An 18,123-nucleotide genomic window follows, 5' to 3' on the forward strand; every position below is an offset into this window, starting at 1 on the left:
AAAAACTCTTTTCTCTTTGCATTGTGCGGAATAAACGTTGGTCTCTTAATCGTTTGTTGCAATTGTAGTATTACGTAAGTTGGGATTTGGGTATTGTTGAAAGATTAACGGCATTTACGTGAAAGGCTTCGTCAAAACCGATTTCGTGATTGATGAATGCGCGATGAATGCGCGATGTGTAATTGATTTATCATCGATATATAAATTGATTGATTTATCGCCAATGTAATATTAACATTAGAGGGTGATCCTAATCTCGTGTGACATTTAGAGAAACGTCATTACATGGTCAAACATACGTTAACGAATGCTTGAATTTAATCGGGAGAGAATACGAGAAATGCGATGCGGCGGTTTTCCAGCGGCGAATAGGAACTGCCTGGGATTATTTATAATACGCGTCATTAGTGTATGAGCGCGTAATTGCAGAGGAATATATCCGGCAGCAATGTAAATCACTCAAGGTGAGGAGTAGCGCGTATCTCTTTCCGTTTCGCTTATCTCAATATCCTTGAACAAATATATATATGTATACTAATATATATGAATATCCTGAGAATTTTTAATTCTCCCTCGCGAACACATGCGCGCATGTAGATCTCCGGCATTTGATATAAATAAAATTAAGATTGATAAAGAACAGACAGACGGAAGAAGAAAGAGCGTGAAAAACGATACGAGTGAGCGAGCAAAATGATGAAGTAAAATAACGAGAAGAAAATAATTGCCTCTGGCGGTAATAATAATACGGTGTGCTCTTCCGCTTTCCATTCAAGAATAACAAAAAAGAAATAAATAAATAAATAAAGATTTTTCATACACATAGGGTTAGGTATACAAATAATATACAAATCGGTTTGAAAAAAAAAAACCCCCAGATACACTGAAGAAAATTTCCAAAGACTTTACATCAATGTCTTCTCGTTTGATAAATTCCTGGAAAAGTACTCGCATCCTGCGTTAATCAAACAGCGTACTAATCATCGATTTCCCTCGAGAGATTCGCTCGTGAGATGTGAGGATGATAAGTAAACTCACTTAGACGTCTAATTAAAGTATTAACGCGCGCCTCGTCTCGCACGAGCTATACGCTTTATACTACTTGCTTTCTTTAATGCGCGCGGCAAAGATCGAACTCCAAGATCCAGGCTGAGCCCAATGAGTCGCAAAAAATAAGCGATCTCGATTTTCGATTACAATTTTGATATAAATCCAGCAACTGTTACACTCTCTCGACCGTCCGCTCGTCTTAAAAGAGAGAAAGAGAGAAAGTGAAAGAGAAAGAGAGAGAAACATTGCGTGTACATTTGCATACACGATGTCCGAAAACGTCAGGCCGAATAAAAATAAAATATAAGACTGTACATCACGGTATATTAATGCTCTTCGGTTGGGAAGGAAACTTTCGTCTCCACACGAGCAGTCACTGTGGGGGGAGAGGGGAATCCCCCTCACGCTTCCTCTTGAATATATTAAGCGCATTGCAATATATATCGCGTGAGCGATTTTTTTAGATGATTTATATAATTCGCCGGCTCTTAACACACTTATGGTGAAATCCAAAAAAAAAAAAAAAAACGCCTACCATTTTGTTTTTCTATTATAGTGCCAAACTGTTACAGACGCACAAACCTGTTCACCTTCCCAACGAGACGAAGCGGTTCCACATTCGTACATATAATTATACGTGTATAACACATACTGTTAACATCGCGTTAATATTAACAGCTTCCTCTCAATAATGTTAACTTTTCCCACTTAATTTATATGTGTGTGTGTCAGCCAATCATATTACGAGTTTTGTAGCGCGTGTTTTCTGCGCACGATCCGGCACATTTCGTCTACTGCTTGCGCATAGATTGAAGAATAGTAAGGAGATTAGGGGAATTGTTAACACTAACGCGAGTAGTTTAGACAAACGTGTTAACAGTAACGCGATTCGACTGTACATACATAACTTTTAATTATAAAATATTATATATGTAATTATAAATATGTATAATTAATAAATACAAACGTGAAAAAATTTATTTAAAACTTTTGCAAACGCGTTTTCGCGATCGGAGTAAGACACCCTGTACATGACGCGATGCGGCAGTAAAAACAAGACGAACCGTAAGAAACATCCCGAGAAGTCACTTCGTTTTTTTTTTTTTTTTTNTTTTTTTTTTTTTTTGTTTTTTCTCGAAGTGACTTCAGACGGAAAAATATTTCTCACACGCGCGGTTGTAAGAAGCAGGAAGCGTTCAACTGTCTCGCTAAGTGGCGATTACGATAATTTATGTGAACAAAATTGCTCGCGGTACAAAGTAAAATGTATGCATGCCCCGCGACGATTTGGTCTCTTTGGACAGCCGACACGTAACTACTAACTGGGTCTCTTTCTTCGAAATCAACCGTATGCCGATTGAAGAAAATCCAAACGGGAAATAAATAACCGAAAGCAAAAAAAGTGACTGTATTGAGATTTTTACATGTTGATTAACGCGCGCGAAAGAAGAGAAACTTAAGATAATGAATATTTAATCGCTCCTTTAAGTCAAACATTAATTCGCTCTGCAACTAGGATGAGGATATTTAAATTCAATTTCTATCTCGAGACAAAGATACCGCGGATTGTTAGAGACATTTTAATCCGCTGCCGCTTTGATACCTTTGTTTCTTTATTAGCTTTGGTTGCCGAACAGAAGCGAATCCATTCGCCACCGACATCACCGCCGCGTAGACAGCGCGTTAACTCCATTTGAGATTTTTATCGTCGCTTCGCGGTTTCTTGTTAAGACACCAGTCGTCCGTATAAAAACGTGCCGTTGCACCGATGCGAGGGAAAATATCAGCGTGCAAAGCAGCACAGGTTCCGTGGAAATTTCCAGTTTGTTCAGTCGTGCGAGACCATAACTGGATTCAGGTGCGTGTGCGATTTTAAAGTTCGCAAGAAAACGAGCGACGAGCGCTCGACATTTATATTTCGCGGAGATTATTTGTACAAGTGTGTTTTTAGCTTTTTACACGTCATTAATTACAGGTAATTAATAATAAATTATTTATTTATAAAACGTAATCGGTTATGTAAACGGAAACGCCGTATTAATGTTGAAGCTAATCTACTTTGATAAAGTTAAAAGGATCTTAAAACCGCGATAAAACACACACACTTATGAATATTACACTTCGAAGCAAAAACTGTATTTGTAGTTGAGACCGATTCTCGATTTTCCGCGTCTTCTAAAGGTCAATGATGCCTAATAAGCCACGCGAGCTTGCGTCTCCGATCCTCGTGATTAATCGGAAGTTCCGGCACTAGGGCCGCGATATAAAGTGGATTTTCGTGCCGGGGCACGAATTTCACCGTTAGCCGACCCAGTTTCCGCATCCGCGTATAGATAGCATCCGGCATCTGAGATGCCGAATTTCATTTCCAATCTTGCTGCCGGCCCTCATCTCGATTTCTTCTTTGCGTGATGAGAGTCCGTCATATATAACGCGACGAACGGGAGATAGAAATATGAAAATTCACCGACCGTTATATAATAGCGACTTCTCTCTCTCTTTACCCTCTCTCCCCTCTTCCTTCCTCTTTCTCTTCTTCTCTTTCGCGAGCGCGGATTTTTCTTCTTTTTCATCATATAACGCACCGATCTTTGATCCTTCGTTACGCGACGTATAATTAGGCTCATCCTTCTTTCGGGATGTCTTCGAAATTTTGTGTAATTACAATCGGCAAATTTTGAAACTCATTTTCTGCGCTACGATTTTATTTCGACACTGTTTGCGTCACGGGTCAAAATTTCTTTCGCGCGACGTCAATCGATGTTCGATCCCGAGATCGAGGATGTATCGACAAGCAAAAGAGAAGTAGTAATTCATAGTAATTACCGAGCTCGATTATGATTAATTACTATTCAGAGCGTTACATATCGTAATGTGTCTTGCATAGTAACAAGTTTTTATACGTGAATTCTCCAAAGAAGTCCCGTGCATATATATTCTGATTCATTTATATAAATTCAAATAAACATTTGAAAAATCTAGTCAAAATTACATGTCATTTTAATACATAATTAACAGATGTGAGATATAATTGTGAAATATATAAATTTTAATATCACACATTTCGTCTAATTTCTTTTCTAGTAAATTCAATGTCTAAAGTATAAGAGAAGTACAAGACCAAGCTAAAATATCTCTCTAAAGACAAATTTTCACAACACACGTCTTTTACACTTGTCAAACGATACATATTTTATTTCTTATCGAATCGCAAACAGAGTGAAACTTTTCAATATATATTAAACAGATTTCAATTAAAACGCAGTTGCTGGCAAGAAAACAAACTTGCACCGGTAGAACAAGGAGGAAGTAGAGAATCGAGGAAAGAGAAAGAGTCGAGTAAATAATATCGACTCTTGTGTCACGACTTGTGAACGCGGCCTCGCGGTGTCAGGTACATACCGGGCGGTTACGCTTTTAGGTTATTTTATCGTGACGAATGAACGAACGAGCGGAGCAGAAACGAGAAGCAACAGACTCGAAGCGCGCGCGAGTCATTCCTCGTCGTGGTGTTCGTCGTCGGCGTCGTTGTTTCGAGCTGCTGCCTTTGCTGTTGTTGCGCAACACCAGGTTGCCTGTGTGTGTGTGTGTATGTTTCGCGTCGATGTACCACCACCGTACCAAACCCGACCGACTTGGCTTGACGTGAGAGAGGCTGGATCGAGGTATCCGCACGCCTACATCGTCCCCCATACCGGGGCTATAGAGCCGTGCCCGGATCGTGCGCGCGCGCGATTGCCCTAACAACGAGACCGCGTATATTCGCCTTGGCGTCATAGAGACCTCTGGCAGCCATCCGTCTGCTCTTCTGAACGAACTACCTGGCGCTTTTTTGGCAGAGACTGATCACAAAGAATTACACTGTTCTTTGATTATTTTGCTAAATTAAATAGAAAAAAAGATGCACATCAATGAACAATGGACAACCTTTCTAAATAGTAATCATCCGCTCAGATCGTACTTTCAACGAAATTGCATTGTCACCAAATTTCTGCGAAGACAATACAAAGGATAAAAAAGCTAGTGAGATCACTATAGCAAAGTGCTTTCGGACAAGACAAATTGAGCTTTCTTTCTAAACTGTTTTCTACGTTATATGAACATTTTATTTTATAGTGAGATATTCTTCTTCTTCTTCTTTCTACAACCTTTAAGAGTACTACAACTCTTTGTCGGTATTTTTTTCGACTTCCTCAGAGAAGTTTAGCTTCCCGCACAATTGTGGAGAAAGAACCTACGATTTTTTAGGTGGACTCCGAATCACCACGGAAGTGTACAAACTGCTCCGAGACTTAAACTTCCGGTCTCTTAACAATACAAGTTTTTTTACGGGGCAAAGTTGGTCAGCCTAGAGCCGAAACTGTAGGACTAAGTAATTGGAGGCCCGATTTAGTTCGCATTTTATCGGTAAGTTCAACTGGAAAAAGCCGATCCGGAAAAATCGGAAAGTGTGAATTTAAACTCGGGATCTTCCTGCTCGCAGCCCTTATGCCGCGAGATCATTGGACTAAACAGGATTTCCGAAGATTTCTTCAAAACTATCATCGGAAATGCGTCAGCTAGTCGCTCGGAAATTTTTAAGTTGATTAAAAAATAGTTGTAAATTATATATTTAAATATCTTAAAAAAAGAAAAGAAAACAAAAGAAGAAAAGTATATAAAAAAAAAATACGCTGCTACGTTTGAAACAGATTTAACCGCGCTTCATAATTGCAGACACGAATTTTGCATCGCGAACATTTTGAAATCCGTGGCAGCCTTCTTTCTTTCCGACTGTGTGTTCCCATCATAAATTCTCTCTGTATCAATCGATCGCTCTCAACGTAAGCTGACGAAACTGGACAGTTATTTCGTCACGGAACGATCGGTATCTCGGTCTCTCTTTCTCTCTCTCTCTCTCTCTCTTTCTTTGCCGTTGTGTATCATATAATAATAAAAAGAAATCTATTGATTCGCGATATCTCTCTTTGGTTTTTGAGTGACATAAAATTGCGCGCACGCACACTTGCGCTTTTGAGAATCCGTGCGCGCCGAGACACGAAACGCGTGTCCGATCTATCCGCGTGTATATCTGCATGAGACGCAGTCACACGGCGAAGACTTTAACGCGATGGAACGCAACCTCGATGCCGACATCGTTAGGCAGCCCGGGGGGCTACGTGCGCCTTCAACCTATTTACAGTGACCGATCGTTAGAGGCGAGATATCTGACTGGCGGCTACCACGCGCAAGAGTATCCTTGTTGTCACAACCCTCGATTATCCACGTGTGGCGTTCCACGACGCGTTTTCGCTTTTCGCGATCGACTACCGTTAATCGGAATCCACACACTCGCGTTACGCACAAATCTTGAGAACGTCAAACTTAATTACAACTCAGTATTGTTTTTTATTATTATTTAAAAACATGACGCAAAGGATTCATCGATTTGCAAGTTAAAACAGGCGGGAAATAAATTCGAGATATTTTTTATCCTTGAAACGTGTTTGACGTCTTGTTATTTATAGCTTTTATAATCTTTATTCAAGTTAATTTTTTTTCAGTTCTCTGAGGTTTTTAATCCCGTGTCTTTTGTCAATATCAAATAATTTTTATCACATCAATTTTTGTCAGAAATTAATTTTTATCAGATCTGTGTACATATATTTTAATTCCATTAAAATTGTGAATAATTTTTTCTCTACTTAAGAGTAACTTAAATGTACTTAAATTACATTTTCTTCCTCGAGTTTCGTTCTGCTTCGACAGTTTTCTCACTAAATTATTATTTTTTTTCTCTCTTTTCATCCTCTAGTTCTCAAGCTTGATACTGTGCCCTTTCGTACAACGCCGCTGACCGCTTTGTCTCACATTTCGTTTTTATTGAGTTCCATATATCCGCGAACAGTCAGGAAGATTTAGCATGCACTGTTCCTAGAAGCAAACAAGTTCGCTATCTATCCATTTATCTCTCTATCTATTCTCAGAAATCGTCAGGATACAATATTAATCGATAGGTATATATATATATACATATATACTTTTATCTCGATTCGATCGAAGTGAACACGTCGCGATGATCGGCAAAAATTTAACAAGGTTATATCGAATATTATGTGTATAAAAAACAATTGTTGTTCTAATAAAATGCTCACAAAGAAGTGAGAAAGGGAGATAGATAAGATGAGATATGGCTTTGTTTATCAGGCGTTCTGGGAAAATCCCCTCAAGCGCAACAAATAAAAGAACATTGATCAAAATACCAAAAATAAAGGAAGAAAATATGAAAAATGAGTATGTATAACTGAATATAAATGAATACCAATGTTGTGAGAGAGAGAGAGAGAAAGAGAAAAAAAAAGAAAGAGAGAAAACTTGTTTTCTCTATAGTCGGGTGGTGGACTGAGCATATATCGTGTCGGGGCGTTGATGTTAACGATGTAAGTGGACCGGTCGACATTACTTTATAACCGATAATTATGTCGCTCGTTTCGAAAGGCGCTCCACCCTCCCCGCGTGAGTTTGCGAGGCCATGAAACCGAACCACACATCGGCGCGGGGTTTTCGCGGCGTCCTTGCGCCGCCGCTGCCGGGGGACCGTTCGGCCACGCGCGCGCGAGCAAACTGGGTCAACCGCGCCAGCCGAAGTCCGCTTTCTTTGACGAGCGGAAGTTCGTCAGAAAGCACCGATTTGCGCAACCGATTAAACGCCCGTGGGTCGATACCGCGTCTCTCGGGGATTAAAATGAAACCTGACAGAGAGACGTACGGAGAAAGTCAAAACACGACTCTATTATTTTCTTACGGTGATCAAATTACGGTGGAAGTTTCATTATATTCGAACTCTCGGGCAGGAATTTTCGTAAGAGAGAAATTGCGGATATATTTATTTCGCGATGAAGAGGAAAAACCGTCGTTCATTTCTCCCCCCCCTTCCCCCGTAATACATCGCATTCGATCCGCATATTAACCTCTACAGGGTGACCTGAACAAAAATAAAATGCGTATATAAAAATCACTCGTTCGAGTTTAAGCACTTTGACTTTTTTAACATAAGGTTCAAATTTTTATTTTATAAATTGTGTTAAACACACGTTATATTTGTATGAAAGAGTCGTGAACACATCAAATAAATTTCTTAATTTAATTTTGACACGAACGTGGAAAAAATACAACTCTTCGATGATTACGCAGTGATAACACTGTATCCAATCGGTTCGTAGCCAACATGGGTGAAACTACGCCGGTTGAACCGTCGATATCTGGAACAACAACGGGTCACGAATCTTTTATCGTGCGGCTTTGTCGTGTCTCGAGTTCGTTCTGCATTGGTTATGCATTAGCTTACGTTTTCCCCGGCCGGTGGTGTCGAAATGGGGAGGGTAAGCGCCGAAGGTGCGGATCAAAGACTCACCGAGTAAATTCGTCTCGCTCTTCTGTCAAAATGTCGATAATTTTTATTGTACAATGTAGGCGTGAATATAAATAAAAAAATGGAGTTTCTTAATTTTTTTTTTTTTTTTTTTTTTTTTTTTTGGAGTATTTCTTATTTAAAAAAATAAAAACTTTCTCTAACTCACGTAAAAGTCTTAATTCTCACTGATTTAAAGTAAAATTAGAGAAGCGTATTCAATTTTTAATTATCTATATAGTAGCTACAAAAAAAGAAAACTGAATCTTTTACTTTCTTCGTTTATTATATTCCCCGACGCTCTGCGAAATTTAATTAAATTATTTCGCGGTCGAGATCTCAGACACTCAAGATTCGTTTTTTAAGCGCTCATAATCGGAAACGGTATCAACCCGACGACCTCGTTGATCGCCGAAGCTAATTAAGACACATACTGCGGTTAAATGCGAATCGCGTTGTAATAGTAAAGTACATCGAGGCAACACAACGAGGGGGAGATACACCGTCATTAGGATGCATCCAGCATGAGTACGTGTGTTTGTGCCATATTCGCGGCACGTTCTCGATTTTACATTAAGTCTGACAACCCGAGATGAAATACTTCCACGTATTTTCCGCGCGGGACGTTAATGTTCGATGTCTGTTACATTACACGCTCTCTACAAGAGAATAAAAATATCTCTTACACGGCACGTGTAACAGACTCGGTAAATTTGGCGTCGCGCGATTCGAGCACATCTGTGAATTAATTAATATATTTCTTTGTCTTCAATTTTTGGGAATATAAATTGTAGCCGAGTATTGTGTACGGTTGGTCCTGTGAAAAAGACTGGGTTAGTGTATACACATATGTACACGTGAAAGACGAATCACTGCACCTTTCTCAACCTCCATAATGGTTCGCCTTTGTAATGGTCTAAACCGTTCTTATCCGGTGTTCTAATTATACCCTTAATTATACGTGCACAGCGAGTTTTTTTTTCATGGCAGGACGCGAAGTCTTGTTCACTGGCATGAAGTCATTTCCTCGCACGCGTAGCTCCGAGATTTATTAAGACAAAAAGAGAGCTTGACACAGTCCAAAAGAGAGAGAAGGAGAGAGAGAGAGAGAGAGAATAAAAACTTAATGTAGTAGTAAAACATGTAGTTTAAAAAAATATAAATTAAAAAAAAATTAATTAAGAAAATAAAAGTGCCGAAAGTAGTTTCTTATTGTAAAAAATAATGAAAATTGTTTCTCAAGTGTTTCTTTTTTCTTACTACAAGTAAACGTCTTTTTTTACAGATATTATTCGAAAATCATAAATTCTCTTCATGCGCGCGCGCGCGTTTACACACACAACAGACTGATATTTATTTGCACCTGCTGCGGCGCGAGGTCCCCTCAATGCTGCACCTATGTCGAAACGACCGCTACGGCGTAGCAACTCTGTAGAAATTTCTCTCTGACGGCGGTTGCAAACCTGCCCTCGGCTACACTCGAAGCTCGCTTCTGCAATCGCACTAACTACCTGTGCGCTGCGATTTTGCCGCTTGTACGTACGTCATTTCGCGTTTTCTAGCGTTCGGTAAATCACTGTTCTGTTCCAATTCGAAGATTCGCCTGAGATTCGCGACTATCTTCGTGTAGAAAAGAAAGTGTCCCGCGGTGATCTTTCTGGAAGTTTCAAACATTTTCTCCAAATATTTACAATTACTTGAAAAAAAAAAAAAAAAAAAAAATATCTGATAAAATTTACATGAAAAGAATTGCGATTGTAAGCTACATATATGCGCGTGCGGTGTTGAAAATTAAACAAGTGCGAGAAAAACGTCACCGAATTCGAGATTTTGCGACTACGGCGACTCGAGAAAACGGTCCGAGTTTGCGAGACACCGTGTATAACGCGACAGATAGGTGCACTTCGCGCTATAGGTGAACCACTCGACTATCAACCTGGCAAATGTCAGAGTATCCTGCCAACGTCGTCGAAACCTGTCCTGCACTCGTACTAGCTATATGAGCGCGTGCGCAAAACATATTAAACTTCGCGAAACCTCGCATCTACAACGGTATAAGTTTTATTGCAACGCGGCGCATAATTCAGAGTTGTTCTTGAAGAATCTATATGTCGAATAAATTCCGCGATGAAATAAGATAATATCAAGAGAAGCCGCGCGCGACGCGCGAGAAAATAGAAGATTCTCTCTTTCTCTCTCTCTCTCTCTCTCTTTCTCTGTCTCTCTCTGTTTCAAGTTTGTTAAACAACTACGACATCGAAAGTAGAAATTCAGATAGTAAAAGAGAGCCAATTCAAACCGGTTGCTGGATGGAAGTGCAAAAATAATAACAAATAAAGCCGCGGCAATTTATTCAACGAAATATTACCGCGATGGTTAAGTGTGTCAAACTCACTTAAACAGTTGATACTTTATTTACTTTACACAATCTCTCTCACACTATTCTCGAGTGGTTACTCTATCGACATTTGGTCCACGTGTATGTGGATAAAGATAATCAAATTACTGCGTCTGTAGAGATTGATCGATCGCTCTCGCACGGCCGAGCGTTGCTATCTAGAAATCGGCGCGGCGCGTTGATCGATAGCGTCGAAATTAAATCTGTGTGAGTGTGCGCATAAAATTGGCTAACGTCCAGAAATATTTCGCACTACAAAGCGTCGTCGTGCGATCGATAAATTTAATCCACAATAATCCCTCAAACATGATTTTTTTTCTCTCTTTCTCTCTCTCTCTCTCTCTCTCTCTCTCTCTTTTTCTTTCTTTCTTTCTACAAAAACTAGGATCATCAAGGAGAGAAATTCAGCAATCTTTCTTGTATATGACACTTGTATCGATGTATTTTATGACGATGACCTCATGTGTGTGTCCTTCCACTGTTTTCCTGCGGACATTGCCAGTAGAAAGAGAACTATTAATAAATCTGCTTTGCTTTCTCGTTCTACTGACGATGAGTGAAACGCTCGCAACACTCGACTACCGCACGATCGAAAACGAAATTGGCATAAATTTTAATTAATGTGAGAATACATTATCTATCCTATATGTCATAAACAAATTTCAACATATATTAATGTGAATATATTATCTCTGTTTATTTGAGTTAAAAAATAAAATATATACGAGAGAGAGAAAGAGAGAGAGAAAAAGAGATGAATTTTTTAATTAGTTACATATATTTTTTAATTTATTTGCTTGTATAATTAGTAGCATACATTTGCAGTGACTTTTTAACCGGTACTGGTTTTCGATCAAGAATCAACGCAAGACAGAGTCACGTGGATTACAAAAGCGTCGGCGTCATTATGCGTCGCGTCCCAGATATCTATCACTCGCGTAAGCAGTGACTTCAACGAAGGAGACTTCAACGCCCGGCACGCTACGCGATCACACGCTCGGAGATGCGTATCGCCGCGCGCGTCTGCATCCTCGATCTTACCTTTTGTCTCGGCCCGGCGTTCTTGCTTCCTGCCCGTTTTCTATTTCTCAGTCCCCTCGCGATTCTTTCGTTTCTTCGTGAACGTTTCTTTATCTTTTCCTTCGACGAGAAAAGTGAAGAAAAAGAGAAAGAGAGAGAGACTCTTACCGAGCTTAACCCACTTTTCTCGGACGCGCAAGAAACAGACGAGTTTGCGATTTTCAATTTATTTTCACACTTTTTTTCACGTTGAAACTAAATTACAGATAACTTTGTTTCTTTTTTTTTTTTTTTTACATAAAGTGCTAAATTATTTTATATAAGTAATATCCACCGAGGTAAATTACAAGCCGTGTCAAATTCAACGTAGATGTTTTATTGCAACATCTGATTAAGGAATTTAAATTTTATTTGTGTTTTAATTTGTCTTAGGCTGTGTTTTAACGCGCGCGGTTTTTAATAAATTAACTTTTAAATTCCACTAAGTCAATTAATTAAACATTTACAATTAAACAAACACGGGTTGCGGAGTTTTAAATTAGAATCGCACGATATATTGTTTGGAATGTGTACCGTGATCTCGCGGATTTCGTCGACGCTAAAAATAGCGCTGTATATAGACGACGCTTCTAAAATGTATTTTTATTTGGCGGCCACGCATGTCCAGCGTGTTTATATCCGTAAATAAAGAAAAGGGGCGAGAAACACGTCTTTGTGTCCCGTGGCGCTTGCGTTTTTCTTGAAAAACAAGCGCCGTTTCTGGACACTACGTCCGCGGCGCGACTTGGCTACGCCAAAACCGGGATCGGGACGATCAAAATTCCGCGCACGGTTTCCCTGAACGAAAATAACAGATATTCATCCAAATTCCACGGAGCGACGAAGCCGACGGGAGGCAATTCTCCCGAATCGTCTCTCTGTTCTTACCACACATCCCGTCGTAAAAATTTTCAAGCTGCCGTAAAAATCGCTCTCAAGATCGAATCCCGGCAACTCGATCCAGCGCCAGACTCGTTAAATATTCAATCTTGTTTTTTTTTTTTGTTTTTAATTCAACTCGAGATCTTATACAGAGATGAATATCCTCTGGACGAATATATAAAAGAGATTTATTTCAAATAGCATTTACTTGTGTGTTGTTTGATGAGAAAGTAATACTTTGAATTCAATAAAAAGAAATGCTCAAAACAAAAAAAAAACATTGAGTAATGTTACTGTGTTTAAAAAACATTGTTTAAACACTTTTACAAAAGAGAATCTTCACGGTTTTCGAAATACACAATTCTAACAAAGACAAGCTTTTTAAGGAAACACAAACTTTTTCGCAAATTACTTGTTCGTAAAATTATATTGTAATTTTGATTGTCATACTTTTTTTACGTCTTCAATGTTAAAAAAAAAAAAACATTTGTCTTGAATATTTAGATTTTCTGGAGTTCTGCGATACTTATGCGTGCACGAGCGTGACACTATCTCTAGTTTTTTTGTTTGTTACATTGATATATATATATATATACATATATAATACGGAAAAGTCCGGGGACACGCACGCGCGCGACACATTTGCCATTACCGCGATTTTATAGTTAATTAATACCGTGGCGCGGTCGCGGTGTCGTGAGCAGCTGGAATTTTTCACCAATTATTTGTTTCGCAGGCCGCACAACACACACAGCAGCCACCGTGGCGATTCATCGCGCAGAACGGACATATCGCGGTGAATTTCAAGCCGAGAGAACCGATTTCTCGAAGCGCGCGCACGCGCGCCAACGAAAGGAAAACGACACGGAGAAAGAAATAAGTTTGTAAACTTAATATGAATATATTTATTAAGTCCGCTTGCTTCTTCTTGCAACAAAGTTATTTTTGATTGGGTTGCGAAACAACCCAATCAAAAAACAGTCGAATAAAATTATGTACACTTCGAAGTGTTAATATTTAGCGCTGATTTCGACTGAGGTGCCAGAAGCGTTTTAAAATACACGTCATTAACTTATTTGGAAAGTTTATAAAAATATATCTCTAAACAAAATATAGAAAAAAAACTGTATGTAATTGTAATATGATATTCGCAATATTTAATGTACATTGTTTTAAATTAATATGTAAAGTTATTTCAATGTACAGTTTTTTTTTGTGTAAAATTAATTAACATTAACAATAGTGTCTTGGTTCGTCAAGGAACTACTATCTTCATAGTATTGTCTTGACTTTTGATTTATTTCTATAGTTTTTTTTTTAATTAAAGAGATTGTAGTTTTTGTGTGTTTTTTTCTATTAATTATGTAAATTTCGAATATTTTTAACTTCTTGGAAACGCATATATTCTTCAATTGCTTATCTCTTTTCTATTTTTCACGGCGATAAATAAAACTCTTAAAGAGCATCATTTTTCAACCTAGTCGTCGCGCACACGTAATTTTCTTTCGAAACAAACATCGTGGGCGATAATTCCCGGTGCAATTGATAAATCTTTCCTTGTTGTGGTCGAAGCACGGAGGCTGTGCGTCATCGCGAAGAGACACCGAGTGTGCGAGCGACAGAGGCGATGACACTTCCGTTGTCTTTAAGCCGCGTGTAATTCTACGGAGATTACGCATTCGGAACACTCACGCGACCGCGATCGACGAACCTACTTTGTAGCGTTCTGTGATTAGACGCTTGTCAATCCTTTTATTTTTGTTCACATCCTAGAAATTCGTTTCATTTCAGGACCGTAGTAGCTACGATTTATCACGGTGCTACAATGTGATTTGTTGTAGCAACAACTTACATTTGTAACCATCGAATCAATTATTGCGGAGGAGATAATATTTATTTCGCAATTTTTAAACGCAAGAATTTGCAAGCCAATGTAAAAACAGCTCGAACGATAAAACACGATCTCACGTCAGTATTTTTAAAACCTTTCGCGATACAGCAAACGTACGTATCCTCCGTAAAAGCGTTTTGCAAAACTGAAAGTCTCGGTTGGAAAGCAATTTTTTTTTTTTTTTTTTTTTTAACGCAATCTGGAAAACGGAGTTTCTCATTCGCGTTGATTGTTTTCCGTCGCCATCAAACCGCGTCACGAAACCAAGTTCGATCACCGAAAAAGTTCACACCCCGCTGGCCGCAAATAATGCAGCTCGCTGCACTTTCGCAACACGGATAAACATATATCTGCGCAAGGCTCACGCGCATACACACAGTCGCTCAGAGACGCACACACACACACACACTCACACACACACACACACGCATTCACGTGCCCGCTTACACGTACCACACGCGCACGGAGCGCATGCAATCGTTGCACCGAGCACGTACCCACACTCCTGCCCACACGCATGTGTACGATACCGGAACGAAGCGAGTGAACTAACCTCTGGGAATAGAAGAGACGTGATCTCGGCCAGAAAATCCCTCGACGACTACTAAAAGTCGAATTGAGTCGTGAATCTCTTCGCGCGATAGAGATCGCAAGAGTAAAGTTTCGCGGGACGGATCCCAGAAATGTGTTTTTTGAGGGGGGAGGAGGGAAGACGTCTCAGAAAACGCGCGTCCCGTCGACGCTACTCGAAGACGAAGTACTCCGGACTCCTCTGTCTCGACGAGAGGTTGTTCACTGGGTAACGGTCACGTGGTGCGGGAAGGCATGCTGGACGACGCGAGGCGTCGTCACGGCTCGACGTTCCTCGCACGGATATCCACGCAGGCGCGTCAACGACGTAGTGGCCATGCGACTTCGTTGATGGTCGCGTCTCGTCGTCGGGGTCCTCAGGAATTGAACGATCGCGAGAATCTCAATGAGTCTTTCGAACGTTTTTTCGAATATTGCTCGCACACGACGCGGTGGATGACGGACTTTGATTTCTTAGAGTGTGCGACGAATTCCCATTTTTTCTCAATTTCTATTCGATGAATTCTTACATCTGTCCTCATTCAGGACAGCGCTCGGGATAAATCCGAAAACAGAACAAGATCCAAAAACTTTCCTTTCTTCTCGATTTCGAATACTTTCCAAACACTAGTTCACCTTACTTTCTTCGGCACTCGCGTGAAACGCGACGTAAATCGGACGTCCAAATCCGACGCGAATCCTATCTCGAACAATCCGAATCCTCAAACAATCGACTTGTCACAATTTGTGCGCTCCGCGAAACTCGGGCATCGTTCACTTTTGCTCGTGCAAAAACCACCAAAAAAATTCAAAATACGCTTTCCAGGATGTCGGGATTATCGTTCTTGTATCGTTCTTAAATTTCGCGAACAGTCATTTCTCGAGGAGAGCTCCTCGAGCAACCGCGATCGCTGGACGCCGACCAGCGACCAATAGCAACAGCTGTTCCGGAACACCGTCGTACGCGGCCGTAAACCGTATTGCTTACCGGCAACCGAACGACTATAAGCGCGATGGAGGTGGCGGAGCAGAATGAGGAGGAGGAGGAGGAGGAGGAGAGGAGGAGGAGGAGGAGGACGAGGAAGAAGAGGAAGTGGTAGGGCAGGTGAGCATTCGAAGAGGAAAGCCTTCTTCGTGGCGTCCTCTTCCACTTTGCCGCCGCCGTTGCGATCACCCGGCGATCCTTAATCTAACCGAGTCGTTGTTGTCGTTGTCGTCGTCGCTACGCAAAACATGACTATGATGAATTTCCGATCGAGTGTGAGATAAAGTGAAATAACGTGCGCTTCGCGAGAAGAATGCTCGGAGAGATTTACGCTTTTCCTCTTGTCGTTTTGTTTTCTTTTTTTTTTTTTTTTTTTTTTTTTTTAAAGCAAAAGTCGAGTTTCTAGACGACGACGATAATTTGTTTCGAGAGCGATAGTTCTCTGACAGACCGAAAATCGAAGTATCTTCGAAGACAAAGGATAAAGCTTTATTTTTTCTTCAATTTTTTAAATTTCAAGCTGGCGCGACACCGACACATCAGCTATGTGACGTCAAATCACACTGTGAGCACACTTAGGAACACACTACTTTTTTGAAAAACTGTCCGGTCTAGTCGAGTGATCCACTTGAGATTCCAAAACTCAATTTTATTCTGAAATTAACGAAAACTTAAGAATTTAGAATAGCATATTCTTGAAGAGGAGGAGGAGAGAGAGAGAGAGAGAGAGAGAGAGAGGAGAGAGAGAGAAAGAAAGAGAGAAATAGAGGGTTTGAAAATGTTCACGGAGGAGAATTGCGTATACTAAAGACTCTTCTATACTTTTGGAATCTCTTCGTGGCTCCGAGAGAATTCGAAAAAATTAACAGAACAAATAAACTCTCTCCGCTGGACCTCGCGCGCGTGCGACAGAATAACGAAAAGGAGAAAGAGAGAAAAAAAGAGAGAAGGAGAACGATGGCGACGTCGCGACGCGCGTTGTCGGCGAAGACAGGCAAACCACTGGTTGCTCCATGGCGTGCATCATGGCGTGGACTTCCAGCGATATAACTTGCGCGGGTCCGCGTGACGAAGAGGGATCGAGGGGGGGGAGAGGAGGCCACCCGGAGGGTGGGAAGTAGGAGGAGGGAGAACGATTGGACGCGCGGGAAAGAGAAGAAAAGACGGCAGGAGAGAAAGAGGGGTACGTATACTAGGTAGGTAGGTAGGTATGTATTCCGCCTCGGGCGACTCCAGGTATAGCGGTACTTGAGTCCCTCTCCCTCCCGGGTATCCGCGCCTTCACCCGTGCGCCACCCCGCGAACCTCCTTCTCTCTACCTCCTCCTCCTCCTCCTCCTCGTCGTCGTCGTCGTCGTCGTCGTCGTCGTCGTTGTCGTTGTGCGCACAAAGGTTCTCCAACCGGTGGTTATATCCGCGCGCTGCACGTGTCACTAACACGAGTCCGCGGACTTCATTGGATTCCACAAACACGGGGGCCTCTACAGATTCGCGTACTCGCGGTCATACGGAGGAATCGGCTCGCCGATGCGGCCTCAAGGACGCGACTTTTTGGCCTAAACCTATCGCATTAACTCAATTTAGCGACGCAGAACTACTAAGACATTTAATTAAAAAAAAAGTTTTTAAATACACAATTTCTGTTCTTTCTCTCTCACACACACATACACACGTATCTCTTTTCTCTTTTTTTTTACTCTTTAAAGTTATCAATAATTATTGAATGACGATTCAAAAAACATAGGTGAGTCATACGGAGAGTAACAAAGCCATCCGATGATAAAATACCCGAGTACCGGATATCTGATCTCGCACGAAGTAGAAATTTGATATTGAGCAGTACTTGTTCCGTGATGACAGTATTTTCGAGTATTTTTCGAAGACCAGATTTATACGAAA

General features: G+C 40.7%; 1 protein-coding gene and 1 long non-coding RNA gene across 2 annotated transcripts in view; both read right to left on the minus strand.

Annotated features, from left to right (window-relative positions):
- LOC109856467 (myb-like protein AA) overlaps positions 1–16,558 on the minus strand; it is a 31,425-nt gene extending 14,867 nt beyond the window's left edge. The window contains exon 1 of the mRNA XM_020431778.1: positions 15,224–16,558. The gene's annotated coding sequence lies outside the window, so the exon portion shown is untranslated. The remainder of the gene's footprint in view (positions 1–15,223) is intronic.
- A 24-nt stretch (positions 16,559–16,582) lies between these two features.
- Positions 16,583–17,211, minus strand: LOC109856468. Its single transcript, XR_002250395.1, has 2 exons — positions 17,048–17,211; positions 16,583–16,879 (listed from the first exon to the last, which is right to left on the minus strand). It is a non-coding gene; the product is annotated as an uncharacterized LOC109856468 (long non-coding RNA).
- Between the last annotated feature and the right edge of the window lie 912 nt (positions 17,212–18,123).

This window comes from Pseudomyrmex gracilis, unplaced genomic scaffold (assembly GCF_002006095.1).
Source record: "Pseudomyrmex gracilis isolate BER0280 unplaced genomic scaffold, ASM200609v1 scaffold_119, whole genome shotgun sequence".
Classification (NCBI taxonomy): domain Eukaryota; kingdom Metazoa; phylum Arthropoda; class Insecta; order Hymenoptera; family Formicidae; genus Pseudomyrmex; species Pseudomyrmex gracilis.